The 19,758-nt window shown below is 42.5% G+C and overlaps 1 long non-coding RNA gene across 3 annotated transcripts in view; it reads left to right on the forward strand.

The window, feature by feature from the left end:
• The first annotated feature begins 1,681 nt into the window (after nucleotides 1–1,681).
• LOC118160403 overlaps nucleotides 1,682–19,758 on the forward strand; it is a 31,595-nt gene continuing 13,518 nt past the window's right edge. For 2 of the 3 annotated variants that reach the window (XR_004747466.1, XR_004747467.1), the window contains exons 1-2: nucleotides 1,682–2,113; nucleotides 8,862–9,045. This is a non-coding gene — a long non-coding RNA (uncharacterized LOC118160403). Of the gene's footprint in view, nucleotides 2,114–3,413; nucleotides 4,205–8,861; nucleotides 9,046–19,758 lie in introns of those variants that run through there. The other variant, XR_004747468.1, reaches the window with a different exon arrangement.

A 19,758-nucleotide genomic window follows, 5' to 3' on the forward strand; every position in this document is an offset into this window, starting at 1 on the left:
TCTATCACATCGTTTCCAGAAGTCCTCTTGGAAATTTCCTGAACGTATGACCTTGTTAGCCAGGCCTTATATTCTCTAGGATCGTGGTAATCCACGAATGTAAAACAGCCTGTGAGGGAACCAGTTCATGGGGAAATTCCCACTCAGCTGAGCTCACTGATTTAAATGGTCTGAGATTGTCTTCAAAACTGGGAAAGACTGCAATAACAACAGAGCAGCAAACACAGCTTCCCTGGTTCCACCCCCCTCACAAACAGTAAATCGGACAAGGAAACATATTTAAATCATGCAATTGTAACGTAACCACCAGCATTAATTAACCTTTGTGAACTTTGAAAACTTTGTGATCATTAAGTAATATTTGCAGTTGGTTGTATTGGGGCTGGCTCGATGTGCTTAATCAAGTCTCTTCCCCAGACTGTCCACCTGGACAGTTTTTGCTGAAAAACAGTCGGGAGAAATCTTTTATAAGAAATGGGATCACAGCTTAAATGCATTCATGCAATCAGCTGTCAGTAAGCATCCTCTTCCATCCTCCTCTCTCTGTTTCACCCATGTGAATGGTGCCTGCCCTGCTACAGGGCACACCCATCGCTGGCTGGAGGCTCAGACCTGCTCCAGGAGGCTGCCCTACCACACGGGAAGCCCATACATCCCAGGAGAGCATCAGCAGCACTAACAAAACTGATTTTGCCCTTCACGGGAGTGATGACACCTACTCTGATATCTCCCCCCACCCTGGGTTAGTGGCACTACTCTCCTTGCAGTGCAGGGAGGGATCCTCCTGGACCCAAGCAGGCCCCAAACCCAGATTTCCAAGGTTTGCCTTCTCTGGATGATGGGTCCTCTCTGCATCCAGGCATTACCAACTTACAGCTGCCTGCTGTGCTTGGAGCAGGCGGTGGCCAAAGCCAGTCCTGTCCTTCAACAGCAGGAAGTCCAGGGAGGCTCCTTAATAATGACAGCAGCTGGAGAGAAGAGGGTTAGAACAATTATTCAAGCAAATAACATTTGTGGGGTTTGGGGTTATGTTTCTTTTTCCTTACACCCCAAAAGCAGCAGTCTCCCCTCCCTCCCAGCAGCAGCATTTCCCCCGCAGGTCTGCTCTCGGGGCGATGCAGTTGGGTGGCGGATCCACCTGCAGCGGGTGTCTCGGCACAGCAGCACAGGGGGGATATTCTTGCTGCCGGCAGCGGCGGTGACTGCATTTTGTCTAGATTCAATCTATGGATCTTAATATAGATCTTTGTTACGTTGGATTGAGTGCTGTTCCTGTGAAAGCTCTGCCTTTTGGAACGACGTTTCAATGAATTTATTATAAGAGCACTCATCAAATTGCGGGGGGGTGGGGAGGAGCTATTTTAGGAACCAAAACTGAACTCAAGAGATTTAGCGTAGAGCCGTCCTATAGGCACCTCCGAATTTAAAAACAAGAGATAAAAGTTAGGAATCGGGCTTCAATAAGAACAAATGCTAACCTCAGAGTGATGTTTGGCAGTTCCCTGTGGCCAGTGAAGACAACTCAGCGTAAACCCAGCCGTGTGAACTTTAGGAATAGCCCTTACAAGCTAAGCTTCTCTACAGGGCACGGGCTAAATGCAGTTGAAGATTTTATGGAATTAACATGACACAGCACAGAAAAGGTACGCATAACAGCCTGGCTTCCTTTTCACATCAGCAGGGCAATTTGTTTGAAGCTAAGGAACAAAACCAGGTTATTTCTGCAAAGGCCTCCTGATAGCAGTGTGGTCTAAATGCCAGCACCGTTAGTACAGCTGGGTGTTTTACACCAACTGGACTTTTCCTGTTCCATCCTGAAAGTGAGACGAATTATTTACCTGCAATTCTCGCACTGTCGGCAGGCACGGAGGCCGTGTCTCGGAAACAGGAGCTTCCCTTGGCTGTTAACTCTTCTCCCCACTAGATGGCCTGGATCCCCACCCATGGGTAGGAAAGATTTCTTCTCCGCACATCGCTCAGCTGCACCCAGCGAGCCCTGGCGCAGCAGGATCCAGCCCACCGTGGGGAAATGTGCTCGCTGCCAGCCCTGGGGGCACCACCGAGGGCGGTCGGCTAGAAACCCATCCTCTGCCTCCCGACCCCCCACCCTACGGTACGTGTCGTTCCACCTACGGCTGTCTGCTGACAAAGCGGTGCCAATCCAGAGGGTGTTTTGTTTGGTTTTGCTTTGTTTTCCAGGAAATTGTGTTGGGAAACTCGTATTCTGCACTTAAAGGCAAGGTTTTGTAGCACGCGGATATTTCACCCACACATTGCTGTTCCTTTAGTCACTGCGCAGGACTTCACGCAGCTTTAAGCAGATCTGCCACGCTGCGCAACAGAAAGCAGGGTGCGTTCTCTCTGTGTGTATGTACACGTACCCGTAGGTACCTAATGCAGGGGACGGTTGGACCAGGCGATCTTGGGGGTCTTTTCCAACCTTGATGATTCTATGATTCTAATGCCCTCCTTGCATGAAAGAGGACAAAAATATACGTGCACATACAAAAAGTATTCTCCTGCTACATTAATCTGTGAAAATAAGAACAAGAGATGTGAGCTCCTCTTCGTGCCCCAGTCAGAATAGGAGAAAACAGCCCCTTGTAAACATGCAGTGAGAGAGCAGGAAGAACTGGCACGTTTCAGAGAAAAAATGTCAGCTGTTCAGGAGTCCAGGACCTCTGATGTAAAAATGGGAGCAAAACAGCACGACAGCAAAATCAATGTTTGTTTTAGCTCAAAGAACTTGATTCCAGGTAACTTAGAAAAACTCACATTCCTGCATTAAAAGCAGAGACTTCGTGCCTAGGAGAGGAATCAAGCACTGAATGAAGGGAAAACTCTCCCGTTACAGATTTACAGCATGACCATCTCTTTGCATTACATCTGCGCTGCTCTCAACTATGTCAAAATCATATAGCCTAAGGAATCCATGTCCTTATGGTGGAGACATAAAATATGCATATGCATTATTAAAGTTGCATTACTTTTGTTCAATCTTCAACACAAGACCTTGGAGGCATTGTTGCATGGAAGAGCAAACACCAGTTTTGGTAGTTAAGGAGCATGAATGCTAATTCCCTCTCTGATACTCACCTAGCTTGAAACTTCAGCTATGTCACTTACACTGCAGTTTCCTTCCTTGTGAAGCAAGGAGGAAATAGTGGTGTGTTTGCCTCGCAGGGGTATATCTTGAATTGTTAATGGTTGAACCCTGCTTTGAATGCACAAGGTTGGATGCTCAATGGCTCTGCGTTTTTAAAACCCATGTCTTTTTCAAGAAGTCAGAGGTCTTTTTAGTGATTCATCTGGTTTTCCCTTGGTCACCAGTGTGACAGACTGTGGAGCTGTTCCCGGTGGACAGGAGGAAGGCAGCACACGGGCGCAGAGCATGCTGCCTTTCAGAGGCACACCGCGAGCACCCGTGCAGAACAGACCAGTGATGCATCCCGCCCAGCGCACATCGCAGGCAGTGGGCCTTGCACCATGCTTCGGAGGAAAAGGTGGACGTCCCCTCACAATTCAACCCATCAGGTGGTCAATATTATACTGTGGGGACAAGCTCTGCATTCCTGACCTCCTCTGTCACGCATGCCAAGACAGAAGATTAATGACCCCTGGAAGGACCAGAATAGAAGTGGTTCCAGCAAATATCAGTATTCCTCCTTCCCGTACTATATGGATCTGTACCTTAGCACAGACCAAAGCCACTTCTGAAACTTCCTAGAAGTGCTATCCAGAAGTATCAAAATCCTCATGCCAGGCTGCACTGTCAATGCAATGTGCTCCCATCTCCCTTCAGTGCTCTGGAGAGCTTTGTCCCTCTTCTTCATGGTTAGCATGCCGATGCCTTGTCTGACTCACATGTCCTGACAGAGCCATGGTGAAGTGTACTTCATGATGGTTAAGGAAGAATTGTACTTCATGATGGTTAAGGAAGAATAACCACCATCTGCAACCACCACACATCCACAGCACTTTACCCTGACCATTTCTATAGGCTCTTTGTCTCTTAAGCTGCTGAAGAGATGAATATCTCAGGTCCATCCAAGATGGGCAGCTGAGAGGTTGATGTATCCTATCATGGCCATGCTGTGGAAAGGCTCAAGACTAGGAATAAAACGTTGTATATGAAGGCAACAAAACAGACTGTCTAATGTGAGCTGTCTGCTGTTAACCAGTGCACAAGGAGCCTGAACGCAAGGTGAGTTGTTTTATAACCTCTGTGGAGCTGGTGCAGGACTGCAGCCTTTCACCCTCTCTAGCATGTGTGGCAGAGATCTCTTTTCTTCTTCAGTAATTAGAAGTGAGGCCTCAGAATAAAAAGCAATCAGGATAATACAGTTGTGGTACTGATGTCAGATGGGCATAACCCAGAGCACAAAGAAAGAAAGCAAGAGCACATTGCATATGAAGAACAGCAGTTCTCTGTGAAGTCATAGGACCGGTCAGTTGGTGGATTAACAATTTAACAACTTTAGCATCTGGTCCCACCAAACTGACTCTCCTGAGGGAAAGCAAAAAATAAAAGCTTGTGGTTTTTTTTTGCCTTTTTTTTTTTTTCTTTCCTGAGAGAGACACACTCTGCGATGGGGGAGTTCTTAGTATCAACTGAAGTATTGAACTATAAATGAATTATTGCTTTTCATGATCTCTCCCACACAACAAGAAATCCTCCAAGGCACCAAAATGTGGTCACCGGAGAAATGCAGTCTGAGATAATACACATGTATGGATCAGGGTGAATGACTGACACAATTGTTTCCCACATTCTCACGGTGCTAGGCTGTTGGAGTTTGGTATACCCATCCATACAGAAACAGAGTTGCGTGCAAGCACTCGGAGGAAAAGCAAATTTAATCTTTGACCTTTCTTTCTGAGATCATCAAAAGGTCAGCTTTTTTAAGTCTGGTTTCAAACACTGAGGTTCCTTTTAGGCTGAGAATTTAAAATTCATCCTGGTCCTCAGATTATACGGGAGAAAAAAAAAAAAAAAAGAAAAACAACTTTAAAATTTAATATTTCTGTCACAAAAAGGTCATTAGTCTAATAATTTATCATTCTACTTCATTTTCCATCTGTGGGACATGTAAGACATGAAACTTCTAATTTGGAGAAATAAGGGTCATTTTAGGTCACTAGTTCAATTTATTGAGCTTTAGGCAAGACATCTCTCAAAGGGGAGCAAGCACATTGGAGTCACTGATGCTGATTGTTGTCGTAAGTTAACAGGTCAGCTGCAGTCAATTAATAAAATATGAGCAGGCCCTGAGGTCCATGCAAACAGGAACCTCATCTTGAATGTGTCTGAGCACACATACGCTGAAGCTTCCACAGTAAATAAAGATTTGACATTTACATTACCATTTTATGTTAGGTTCCTCCGTAATAACACTAATTCAACAGCGTGCTAGGACCCAGAACCTGAAAATCAGAGTTGTCTAATGAAGACTAAAATCATTGGAAGAAAAGTGTCTTAAGGCACCACAGAAGGTGCTCTAGATGTCACATTTTCATAGAAATTTCCATTTGCTGAGTATCCAGTATTATCATCCCTTTCTCTTTCAAAAGCACACAAAGATCTTTTCCAAATGCAGTCCTTCTAAGAAGAGTTCCCACATTCAGAAACAAGAATCCCATGAAGTTTGTGAGGAATTTTGTTCCTGTAAACAACCTTAACAGGACAGGTGCTCAGAGGCTATGGCTAGTGATTAGGAGTTAGGCATAAGTACTGAAGTCTCCAGTGCTGTTAAGTCTCCTGCAAAGTAAAACTGGTATCAATCAGAGGACAAGACAGAGCTGATGAAATGCCTCTGTAATGCTGAGGAACAGCACAGTGATTGTGAAGCTGGTTTGGGTCAATGATTATGAAGTTCTGCACCCAGAAGTACATACAAATAATCGACATAAATCTTTAAAGCCCTCACAGGATCAAATTTGAAGTGGCCTAATATCAGGCTGACGCTTTCCTCTTGAAGAAGAGAATGCACTGGTTCTGAGCAGAAGCTGTAGGAGAATGCACTGGTTCTGAGCAGAAGCTGTAGGTGAGCCTCAAGTCATCTCTTTCCAGCCAGTCACAACGGAGCGGGTCACCATCAAAGCTTTTTGTTTCCCTTCCTCAAGTGTCCACCTAAAAAAGGCTATTTCTAGAACAGAGAAATGGAAAGACCAGATGAATGTAAGTGTTCAGCATCTTTTATCTTCTGCAAATTCTCAGGCAGAACAAAAATGTCATAGACAGGTCGAAACCCCCTCAGAAACTGGTACTTGAGTCAAAAGCCTGATATGTAACTCAGGTGAATTATCCTCAGCACACCTTGACAGAAAGTTGTCATTTCTCTCTCACCTACTGAATTATTTCTGATTAGAAGTTGGATTCACAGGCTGGAAAAGCAAAACTTACTGAAGAAAAAGCTGGGAGGCCAAACATCCTCTTCATCAGAACCTATGAAGTGTCCTTCTCTCATCCTAGCAGACGTTCTCTGTTGGCTTCCTAAAATATTCCTCCCAAAATATCAAAATGCTATGCATTTGCTCTTGCAGCAGCTACTCCACAAAGGGCATCACATCATCTGGCTTTCCTCTAAATTATCTCTACATGTTTGTCCTTTGACTGGGAGCCTCTCTGATCAGAGAGTGCTTGGCACATTTCTAACGTACTACTGATTAATTAATTGTAATCAAAGAGAGACCTGTAGGTACAGGCAGATTGCTCGCCTCCTTGGAGAAAACATTTCCTTTCTCACATCCAGTATCTGCAAATGAAACAAACCCCACAACGCCACCCTGCCTTTGTCATCGTTCTGTTAGAAAATTTACATCCAGGGGCTAAATGATGGGAAAGGCAGCGACGTGTCCCACCCAAGAGCCCTAACTCCCACCCCCTTCTCTGTTTCCAGCTGCGACTAGACAGAGCCTCACATCTGGACAGCCACCTGGATAGCCTAATCCAAGTGCAGAGAAAAGATCCATCTCTGAGCTATCGGGGATGCATCCTGGCGAGTTCCCTGCCATCTGTGGGCAGCACCAGCCGGGTGCTCCCCAGGAGCAACCAAGAGCACTTGACTCAAAAACAATTTCCCTCCCTAAAAACCTCTCTACACAAATAGCAGAAAAACAAAATCTAGTAGGAAGGAACAAAAGGAAAGAGGCTGAGGGGATGGGTTTAGAGGAGACTCCTTCACAAGCTTATTTTGGTACCGATGTTAGCACAGAGTGCTTCACAGGAGAAACTTAGGAAATGAAACTCGACGAGTATTACCTCTCTTGGAAGGTTTTTGGTGCAAAGGTACAATGTGGACGAATGTTGATGTTCTTCAGAATCTGCCTACTTCTGAGGCAAGCCAATAAAAAAAAAAAAAAAGGAAAAGGAAAAAGGGAAAAAGAAAAAAAAGAACCATCCTCCCACCTGTTGTAGCAAAGATTTTGACAAGATGGCAGGTATAGGAAGCTACTCATGGGAAAATGCTAACAACTGATCTGTGACCAGAACTATCCTGCATGACTTGGCCACAGCGGGCAGTGAAGCATGCTAATATGACACACTCGGCTGTGTGTCTTTTCTGCCCTTTGTGAATACTGAGTGTAACAAGGATATCTGGGGGGAACGGGGGAGAATCTAGTTTATTCAGATGAAGCAGCCTTAACATGCAGAAAGGCTGATGACTAATGCCGGACAAATTAATTTTGTTGCAAGATTTGTTTTATGAAAAGCCCCAAATGAACCTTTTAGTTTACTTCCAAAAAGTGGTGTTCTTTACTGACGGCGGGCTCTTACTCAGGGCATTCTTAGAAACCCCCAAATGATCAGTTTGGGGTTTATCAGTGTGGTTATTTTGCAGGTGTGGAAGAAAGGAAGTAAATAAAAATATGATTTGACATTTCATTAGTAATGCTAGAGATGGCTGTGCTCCTAGCAGAGGCAATGAATATTGCACCTGCTGGAGTGCAAGCAATAAAGGCAAATGCATAGCCTGCTCTGACCTCTAGCCTTCATTACCCAGAACAATATGCTGTTCCCTGTATCTGAAATCATACCAAGCTTGTGATAGCAGCAACCAGTGGCTGGATTTACATCCACCCAGCCAGAGTTAAATTGCTATGATTCAGCCACCTCCTTCCTTTCTCTCTTGAATATAACCTGTCTTCTAGCTAGACTGCTGCCTTTCCAGTTGGGAATAAGCCACTGTTTTAAAGAAAAAGAACTGTGTGGGTGGAGTGAAATGCTTGGAGGATATATGCTCTGCCATTTAGATTTTTTCTCCCTATTAAAGAACGGGTGCAAGAAAGATGCCAGAATCCAAAGCACAAACTCAAGTGTGCAACGGCATCTCTGAGCTTCTTTCTTGGTCTTTCAGATAACCAGACAGAAAGGGCAGAAGGCAAGGTTCTGGTTTCCAGACCAACTCCAAGCAGTCAGCGGTCACTAGTCCAAATATTTTAATGATAGCATATATTAACATTAAAGTAATATTCCTCTATAAAGAATGTAGCAAATCATCTAATTTACAGTGGTACAAATAAGATCAGACTTTGACCCCTGTATGAACATGTAATCAATTGGTGAGCTACCCTGTGAACAAAAAGCCATATCCCTGTACTTGATATTTTAAGAGATGATGAGAAAATGTTTTGTTTTGTATAAAACATAGTGCACGGGCTTGTGCAACTGTAGCTTGAAGGAAAGGTTACATTCACAGCACTTTATTAATAAGAACTTAATTTTTCTTCTGGTGTCTAGTTCTTCGCTTCAAAATAAGAGCACCTAGAAAACACTGTGTTGGTTGTGCATCTGGTGTGAGTGATAGAAGCTATTTCCCAGCTCCTGCCTCACTCAAGGTGCCCATATTTGTCTCTAACAGGACCAATGGTCAGCCTCAGTGAGAAGTGCACTGGGAAAAGCCAACGTTTGAGCCCACTGAACAGCCTCCATCCCTGGTTTCTCCTGGCAGAGAGAGTTAAACGCAGCTGAGTTATACTGTCTCTCTGCCCCTCTCAGACTGCTGCTCCTGTCCACACAACAGCACTACAGGATGTACCGTGATGGTAAGTCAAAAGGTGTTCATGATATGGCTGTCCAATGATATGGCTGAGCTTGTCTGGACAGGAAAACCAGCTTATATATGTGGAAATCTATCTATAGAGATACATAGTGAACGATAATACTCTGTGTCCAGTGATCCCTGTATCCCTTTGGAGATCCGACCACTCTCTGCTGGTCTCTGCTTGCAGGGCTTGCCCTCTCTCTGCTCCTCTCCTGGCCACCTCCCTCCAAAGAACAAAGCTTAGACTGCTGTGCCTGCCTGCCTGAATTAGTGCCAGTTGTGGGTGGAAACAGTTATCTCATTGACTTGGCTGCTCACACGCACACACTCATATGCACACACCTTTCCAGGATGCAATTCAATGTTCAGTGTCACAGAGGAAACTCGGATTAAGATGTGACTTGAGAGTGATGTCAGCTCTCTGGTCACGAAGCTAGTGAGGAGTAACCATCCTGGTGGAAACACTCCCTAGGTGCTGCACAGACGGCAGAGCCCTTCCTAGAGACATAAGGCATAAGCTTTGCTACCTGGCCATGAATTCAGATCCAAAGTTATTCTATCAGTATTCTGCTTTTGGCTTGACCTTGCTCTCTAATTCAGAATGGTATTGCGGGCAGTGAGGAACAGGGCTACCAATAATTATCGACAAGGCTGCACCTGAGGGTACCCTGCAGCATCACATTTATGGCATTCATCAGATGGGTGGGAGACATGAGCAAATGTGCTCAGCTATGAAGAGGAGTTGGACCATGATCCCTGTAAGCATGTATGTATGAGCTATGACCAGAGTCTGAGATGTGCCAGCAGCTGTCCCACCTCTCTCCCAGCCTCTTCCCTGCACAACAAATGGGTGGTGAAAGATGTTCAGTCAATGTGAACAACATTTTTGATGGTAAAACCTACCTAAAACAAACAAACAAACAAAAATAATGCTCAGCTTTACTCCTGAATCACTTAGCCATTTATGAAACTGTTAGCCTAACCAAACAGAACTCCTCATCAGGTTCCAGTTTATAACAGAAACAAAACAAAAATGTAAATAAAGAAAAAGAACCCCTTCCAAGTGCATAATGAATTATTTAGTTTTAGAGTGCAAAATGCAGGTGGGACATCTAATTTGTGGTGATTTTCAGTGGAAGTCAGCATTTCAGTGCCTTTTGAAATTTTCCCTCATAATTTGTAACTAAGAGCCTAGACTGTGAGAAAAGAAGTGTCACGATCATCTGGATAAGTGAACTAAATGGTCCGTCTTACTTCGGCACCTCTGCCGAAATTAGTCTGAGAAGGCTGGTTTGGGATCCCTTGCGAATAACACCTTTACTCTACAAAGCAGGAATAATGACAGTGCCTAGTCTTACATATCACTTACAATCTGTAGCACTCAAAGTACTTTACAAAGTACAGGAGTAATCCTTTGAATGACCTACTCAAATATGGAGCCAGGAGTTCACGATTTGTTCTCAAAAGAGGGAAATGGAAGTAGCAGCAATGTTCTTGTTTCGTCCAATTGAAATGAAAACTTTCCATTACACTGAGTAACCCTTATGTGCAGGCCTCGATGTTGCTCAAAATATGGTCAAGGTGGCAATCGCTGAGTCTGGGGGCAGCACTTAAGTACATGCTTAAAACCAGAATGCTCCCTTCACTGCTATGTTCACCGAAGGTGAATGTCCAGCATGTTTGAAGTGCTTTTTTGAACCATAAACCTCTGGGCCAAGAGAGAAACAAATTCCTGTCTCAAGTGAGCTTTGCAACCTGCTTTCAGATATATAAATCTCAAGGCACCTCATGTAATTACAGTTTCAAGAGCAAAATATAGGAGAAAATATCTTTAAAAAATGTTGCCGTCACTTCTGCCACATAGGTATTTATGATCTCATCTCTATCTGCAGGGTCAATACTTCCACCTAGAGGTGGCTTTCCATAAGAGTGTCAAATTTATGTTGATGCTTTTGTAAAGCCATTCATCAGAAATGAATGGTGTGGAGGCTGGGGAAAGCTCATGTCTGAAGCCGATTATTCCTGTCTGGCAGGAGTCCTTCCTTCCATTTTTTAAGTCGTGACCTATCATTTCCCACTGATTCAGTGACACTTCAGTGTTAAACCGGTGTACAGAATCAGTGCAAAACTTAGACGCAGATGCAAGTCTCTGGTGGCTTACCCAGTGAAACCAGCTGGCGGTTCAGAGGAACTAGAATTCTGACTGGTTTACTTTTAAGATCAAACCCTGTCTTTCTTGGCTTGCTGGAAGGCTAGGGAGCATTCTCACTCTTCTGTTGGTGATCACTCCTAAAGTCTCTGCTTGGAGGAGATGAAGTCGTCCCTCCAGCTTAATAGAAGACATCTGCAAAACTTTATCCTCAAAAAGCTCTTTAAAAGTGTCACATAAGGCCCTCTGCACAAACGTGAATTTTACAGAATGGTGTCACATTAATTCCTTTAGTGCACACACATCTCATCTCTAAAATGTCGTCTTCTTACTTCAGAAATTGTTAACAAAACATTTTTGCATTCAGGAGCCCTGAATCTGTTTTTGCATGTGTGTCTTGTACCCTGGTATAACTTTAACCATACTCAGATACAGTTACTTTAATTGCTGGCAGCTGAAGACCTACAATGGTTCACATTTATGTAATACTTCTTCATTTTTAATTCTTATTTAATGTATTTTATTTTTTAATAATTTAATAATGCATTTAAGAGTTGTGTTTTAGTACAGAGGCAAACTGGTGAGTGTGTTTAACAAATATCATTTTTTTCAGCTTATAACTTCCTTTTTGTTTTTGGAATGCAATTGACATTATATTATTCTGAATTATGAAAACCTTCAACAATTACATGGTTCTTGGAATATCAGGAAAGTTAAGTCTGTCAAAACCAAGAATGATGCCTTAGAGACAGTGAATGAAATCTTGATCATTGAAATCAAATGTACAATCTTATTTGATATCAGGGAAGCCAAGCATTTATTATGAATGACAATTACTCAGAAACTAGATGTGCTACCTTTGCAGAGGCATTCTACAGAAAGCTTCACATCTGGGCTTTACAGAATTTAATTGTAAGGTTTCTGAAAAACCTTGTTGGGAAATGTGCTACTGTTAGGTCCCTACACGTAAATCACCATTCACTTCACCCGAACGTACCTAGCGAAACGAGACGGGTTCCTGCCATTCTGTTTGCACACTTAAAATAAATTTCTGTCTTTGTGTTGGCTTCGCTGCTCGTGTTTCAGAGCTGCTGAGCTGGTTGATGAGCGGGTGGACCCGCTGCCACCCCCTAAGGCCCAACCGGTCTCAGCCCCAGGTGGAGCAGGGAGGCCCAGCCCCTTGGGGCTGCCAGAGCCAGGGCACACTCAGCTGAGGTGCCAGGAGTCCCCGCTCAGCCTCGTTTCAGAGATCAGGGTTTGGTTACTGCTTTCCTTCAGGATTCCTGGGTGAGTAAGTGCAGAGGATGTGGTCTGTTATCATCCTGATGTCTGATCTGTAAACTGGGAATAACACATTGCTTCTGCACCTTACGCTGTGCACCTGCCTGCACTGGCACACCTTGTTAGTTAGCAGCACAACATTAAAATCGACATCCTAAGATAGTTCGTGGCCCCTACACATTCATCATTTTAAAAGCATGGTGAAGCTGTGTGTGGAGAATCATTCTTCATATCTAAAGACGCTGCATTATTTCATCAGTACTAATCAGTGTTAATCAGACCTATCCATTAAATTAACAGATAAGTAACGCCCAGCTGAAAAGCTCAGCAGGCACTGGGGCTTTTTCCTCAGGCAGCAGAAGTCTGTGTATCGCAGCTCTGCTCTTGCTACTCTACTGCTGCAAGCTGCTACCAGCACCAAAGCTGCTCACCGCACCCAAGGCCAATGCAACACGCTCCCAAGCCACTGATGTAAGGTGGGTGAAAATGATGGGGCAGCCTGCAGCTGGGTGACTGGCTGTTTTCTGAGCACCCCAGCGGGGTCTTTCTGCCCTGGCAGGTTAACCTGCCATCGCTGACCTCAGCACTAGGAAATGAAGCTCTCCATATGAATACCAAGTGAAATCCAGGGAAAACTCCAGAAAAAAAAATCTTAGGGGTATCTGATACTACCTTTTGCACCTGCTGGCAGTTTGTCACTCCTCATCCATTAGACTTTACCTCAACCCAGTGACAGCAACAAACATTGGTAGATAAGCCATGGTTGATGTTCCACACTATTACACTGAGCACTGATGGGTACCACGGCCAAGTGACACAAGCCCTACAGACAGCAAGGGTGGATGCTAAGAACAGTATAGAAGGAAGATCAGTGCCAAAGAAATAGAGCAATTATGTTGTTCTCTGTGTCCCTGAGGCCTGTAGTGAGACAACTGAAGAGCCAAAACATTGTCAAGTCGAAGCCACCACCCAGGACTTAGATTTTTGTAGTGGTGGAAGGAGGGCCTCCTTATATAAAATATCTAACTGGATAGTCCATCTTGGGAGGAAAAAAAAGTATGATCACATGCTAAAAGGTTGCTACTATATAGGATTTTAAAATATTCTGTTATGTGAAAAGTAAGTTAATAGTTAACCAGCTAGGCCCACATGGTATGTTTGATAGTAGGGAAGGCATGAGTGAGGAAGATTAAGGGTTGTAGAAACACAGTCGTGCAACTATTCAGCTGATTTGTATGAATGTCCTGGTGTTTTTACCCATGCTTCTTCCTCTATTTTTCTGTTTCATTTTTTTTAAGAAAACATGTTGGATGCAATCCTGGTCTCTCTGAGATGAATGGAAAAGAACATTGACTCACTTTGTGTGGGCACTGTGGAAGAAAGTTTTTTTGGTTGTTTTTCTTTTTTTTTTTTTCATTTTCCTTCTTTTTTTTTTTTTTTTTTTTTTTCAGTAGGAACTTAAATAACAGGCTGGATGGACCAGTGTAGTGAAAGACGACCGAGACTGCCATGCAAAAAGTGGTTGGCGGTGTTGCGATTTTTTTATTTGTTTTAAGAAACTAGGGCAGAAAAAAATCGTAGGTGGCTTGCTACTTCACAGGGGGTTGGGAGATGGTGATGCGAGAGCAGCCATTTTGTAAAGCTGAACAAATAGGACACCCTGTCATTGACTAGTCACCGTGCTGAGCTGGGAACCTGGAGGGCTATGTTTTACTCGTAGATTTAGTGCCAAATAATAGAGGTTCATACCAGGAAAACCATTTTGCCTGCCCTGCATTCTCTGAGCCCATTCTCTATGGCTCTCTCTTTGCTTTGCCTTCTGGGACAATTCCATGTTTCTGACTCTGCTTCTCAAAGTACGGTTTAGATAGGAAGTCCTAAACTATTCTAGACCCATTCTTTCTCCCCCTTGTGAGCACACCGGTGATGTTTTGTCTGCTGGCTCATGCCATGTAGTACCCAAACGGCCACCCAGATTTTGGTGCTGTCACCTCTGTTCAGCCGTGTTGCTCTGCATGCACCGTGCACACAGGCATCTGGGCTTTACTCCTGCTGGTGTTGACTTGGACAAGTCCTCAGCAACATCCTGCAGCTGGGCTTCTGGCAAAATTGTATGATGCATTAACTGTCCAGTTCTCACACCATCCCGTTGAAATACAAACAATAAATAATGAATAGAAATGGCAGACATTCACTATGACTAAATGTTATCCAGACCATAAAACCCAAACAGAAACTACAAATAAATGTTCCGTTGCATAATTACAACGGGAGATATTTCTAGCATTCAGTCATGTGAAGTAACATCAATAAAAAGAGAAAATGCACTCTAAAAAATAAATAAATATTTATTTGAAAACTGATAATTGAATAACAGTCTCTTCAAGAGAGGCTGAATATTTACTGGTTAAACCAACAACCATGACTTGGCTGAGCCACAAGCTAAGCTGCTGAGTAGGTGATGTGCTGCAGGCAATTTATACTTTGCTCTTAGCCCCAGTTTTGGATCATGATGCTGTCTGTAAGCCACTGGCTGCAAAGCACTTCTTTGCACCAACTTTGTCCAGCTTTTGGATAGTAAGAGGCCATACCTTCCTCATTCATTGAATGAGAAGAAATTTGTCTTATGTTTCTGATCCGATGCTTTCCTGACACCCAAGGAGTGTGTCATGCAGCTCCATCACACAACTTGATACCCATCCACAGTCACCACAAGAATAAGGGGACATCTCTGTTTTGGTCACTTAACCTATGTGCATTTTGTTAGTTGCTCCCTTCCACATCTAGCAGGCTTCAAGAGAAACAAGAAACAAGCAGCGGACTGGATTAGAGCTTGTGACGAGGCTGAACTTGGCCTGCTGGAAAATATTACATTTTTTGGAATATACTTATATTGTGACAATTCACTTGTACTTGACCAAGGTGTTTTGCCTGGCCACAATAAGAGTAACAAACTTGTATTTATTTATTTATTTATAATCAGGGGAAAATAAATAAATAAATAAATAAAAACACTATTCACCCCTGAATCAACACTATCCACCCCTGAATTACACCAACACAGTCTCTTTAGCTTAACTGCATTAACACCAGAGCCCTCCTTCACTAGTAAGGTCAGCAATCATATCTCTTCAACTCCTAGCATAGAGTAGGGTGCACTCAATTTATCTACTTTCCAGCAAGGCATCTTCCAAAAAATAGTAGATTTTTATCATCTCAGCTAGAAGAAATGTAATTCCTTATCATAAAAGATAAGCAAGCCTGTGTCTTAGAGATTACTGCTGAGATGAACTCTGCACTTTAATATAAATAAATATATTTCATCCATTTTAAAAAAAGATGTGGGAAAGATCTATAGCAGTGTTAGAACATTATACCTCTGTTGACTTCAGTGGAACTATGTTAATTTGTATCAAATGTACGTCTAGCCTTGCATCTCCAGTGCTTTCTTCTCAGACAGAGAGTAGAAAATATGTGTGGAAAGCACAAGAGGTAACACTGGAGATCTAGTCCCTCATACTAAATATTAGACAAGATTACAGAGATCTTATTTCTAATGGTGTCTACAGATTCCTTGGGAATATTTTTTATTTTCCCAGTTTGGGTCAGGTCTGGGTACGTAGGATTTAGATTGTATATTTAAGGGTCCTGATTCAGCACCTAATTGTGCTTATCAGCTGATGATTTGAAAGGGGCTGAAGTCATCAAGTAATTGATACCTTATCTGCAAGAAATTATTCTCTTGATAGAAATCTCTGAACAATACAAAACCAACTATTATTTTTGGAACTTTTAACTAGAGACAAATGCATCCTAGAAAGAAGGCAGTATAATTCCTAGTGACAAAACCTCATAATTCAACTGTTTCATTCGGTTGTAATGATTTACAGCCTTTCCCCTGGAGAAGGCTTTGTGAAGTGATGAGAGTGGTCATAAAATGAAGTGAAGTGATACTCTCAATTAACTGTCCTGTGCCCATTGGTATGTGCCCAATAAGAACTTGCAGTTATGTTGTGTTACCTTTACACAACTAGTAAGGTTTATCAAATTAAGATAAAATCACTTCCTTCTTCCCAAGGAGACAATTTTTTGGCTTTTTGCCAAATGTTTAAGGCTGTGGAGCAGAGAATAGAGGACCACTTTGGACACCAAACCCCATCGAGTGCAATCGCAGGCAGCCTGATCTGGTTGTTGTCACTGCCTGCCTATTCCACCTCCTGTGCAAGGCTGGCTTTTTCATCTTACCACTGGAAATCTTTGATTCACAAATGCTCTAGGATAAGCACTGAGTCTGACAGAATTCTGCTGTAGTTCAGTGGTGAATCAGAGGGAGGATCGGTAAGAAATATTTTTTTTGATTGAAGGGTACAGCATCATGTTTTGAAAGAAACTTTAGGAAGATAACATGGAGGGTGGCTGCCCTCACCTGTCTTCCCAGAGTCCTCAACAGCGACAGCTGTAAATCAGAAAAGCAAGGCCAAGGGAATGGTGCTACCATTTCTTTCTCTTTGAGAGCAAGAAATGCGAGGTCTGAGTTCCCTTTTCCTAGAGAGGTGAACGGGATGATTTCAAGTGTAAGTGAGGAAACCTTGGCAGTCTAAATGAAAGGTGTAGGGATTAATGTTTGAGAAAGTCAACCAAACAGACTAGTCTCACTGTCAATAAAAATAAATGATCTAAAACATTAGTTAAATCATGAAGAAAAGAGTACTCCGAGCAAATGGGTCTCAATAAAATGCTGTTCTGGAAATATGAAATTCCGCAAGTGGTTTTGTAGAAGAGAGCACATAGTAAACACAACCATAAATCGAAACAGTAATGCAAGTTAAGACTGAGTTAATTATTTTCTGATAGAAAATCTATTATGAGTACATTTAATTCTTGGGCAAAAACAAGCAAATCTCTTGAGACAAAGTCAAGCTCCCCTGCACATGCATGTTACATAACAACTGTGCAGATTATCTGAAGGCATTTAAAAAGCAATTTGGTAATTTGCTTTAATATTTTCAAAATCCTGCTAAGGTTATTTTCTATGAGACAGGAAGCTGAAGGACAGTTCCCTAGTAAATTACCTGTTTCTTTTTGTGGGCTCTGGGCCAAATTCAGTGGTGAACTTTTGTGTCATTTAATGTGCACATCAACAGCTTCCCTCTGGTCTCCTTTACAGAGGTAGTTCTCCGGTGTCACCACCCTAGAAGAAGCAGAACAATTTCTGGAGAATAAATGGCAAGAGAACCAACAACTACGCAAAAACTAACTACGGAGCATTTACATAGGACAAGACTGTACTTCCACTGCCACAGGGACAAGTTCTTATTTTACATTCATCTAGGTCTGGGGTTGTTTGCCTGCCATTGGATCAGCTGTAGACACAATGTGAATTCAGTGGAACTGGAAAAAAAATTGATCCAAAAGATTAATTCTTGCCAAAACCATGATATGGTTCAGGTACAGGTGATTACGTAGACATTGATGGAATCAGGAAGATGCCTGCTTTGTCATCTGTTACTAACTCTGCTCTTCCATCTCTTCACTATACCCATGGCATTCACTTTGTGCAGTCAGATAGTACAAGTTCTAATTTGAAACTTATATATTTTTTTTCTGATTAATTTCTGATCAGCTTGATAATGTCTTTGGTCATCTGGTCTACCACCTCTCTTTCCTACATTTCATTGCTTTTCTTCGCCCCAGAATTTCTGTCTGAATTTCCTCGTACCAGAACAGAGTGTCGGTCTGAAGTGAGATTCATCTCCTGTAACTTCAGAGGCCTACAAGGCATAGATATCTACATCTAGGCGAGTTTCTCTTTACAGTCAGTGAAGGGAAACAAGCACTTATAGGATGTGATTCATGTGACCTATTTTAGACCTACTTTAGATGGAATGAATCACAGCCTAGACGGGCCTATTTTTCCTTCCATGGCCTGAAAGGGAGCCTGGAGTGACTTGTTCATTTGTGGGTATCTGCAGTCTAGATACCTACACCATAGATAGATATAGACATAATATCAGATGAATCCTACCTTTGATTGAAAGCCTCACTGGAATGGCAGCTTAGCTTTCCAGCAACCTAACACTTACTGTATGGTGAGGGCATTAACTACTTCGAATTTGGCTTTCATTAGTATTCAGACCTTCTTCACTCCCAAATATTCTTCATTGTTAAAAGGGAAATGACTGTGTCTTTTGATTTTTTTTTTTTTTTTTTTTTTATTATTGGTGCAATTGCTTCTTAGATATGCCTTTCCTTTTTACCTTCTTCATTCTTTGTTTTAGGAGTGCTGCTGATAATAAATACTGAATTGAAAAGAGAGAGCAAAAGGAAATCTTAATCTTTCACTAAGAATCTGATGAAAAACCCTCAGATAAAGTCAGAGAGATGCTGGCTTGGGTGTCTCTGTTAGCTGTAAGAAATTTGTGCTGGAGTGTTGATTTTCTGTTCTAAACTACAACTTCTTTAATAATTCTTAGTCTTGTGAGAATAAGAGGGCAAGGCTATCCATGTTTTCTTATGGTTTCCCATCTTCTGAATCCTGAACTTCTTGCTTAGAGACACATCTTAATGTAGCATTTATTTTCTGTATCTGTAACCTTGTAACTGTTTGGGGGAGCAAAATGTTTATACTCGTGGACATAAATGCATCAAAGTTCAATATTATATTTCACAGTATCTAAACTGTGTTGATGATGGAGCCCAAAAAGCCTTCAAAGAATATGAGAAGATAGCGCAGCAATATGATGAATCATATAATATCCCGAGTTGGAAGGGACACACAAGAATCATTGAGTCTAACTCCTGGCTTCACACAGAACCACCCAAAAATCAGACCCTGTCTGAGAGCATTGTCCAAACCCTTCTTGAACTCTGGCAGGCTCAGTGCTGTGACCGCTTTGTAAACCCTTTTGCCATCTCCCCATGGATGTCCAGCAGTCCATGCACAGCATGACAGAACTCTTGATCCTGTTTCCAGGAAACCTAGCAAAAAACTGTTATGGTAGTCTAGGAGTGCAAGGTCTTGCATTTCTCGTTTTTCTACCTTCTTTCCTTCTTATCTAATGTGCTACGCATTGTCCTAAGTCTTGTTTGAAGTTCTGTTGTGAAGTCACTTCTCCATGGGCTTCTCCCCCCTCCCTACTCCTACTCGTAATAGCACTGCTAATAATAAATGGTAACACTGCCAATAATGAACACAGGTTAAAGCCTTTTAGTAAAACTAAAATAATAAACAGAGCCTAAATCATATCTTTAAACATAGCTGTAGTTTCATTCACTACCATAAAT

Source organism: Oxyura jamaicensis, chromosome 1 (assembly GCF_011077185.1).
Source record: "Oxyura jamaicensis isolate SHBP4307 breed ruddy duck chromosome 1, BPBGC_Ojam_1.0, whole genome shotgun sequence".
Lineage (NCBI taxonomy): Eukaryota > Metazoa > Chordata > Aves > Anseriformes > Anatidae > Oxyura > Oxyura jamaicensis.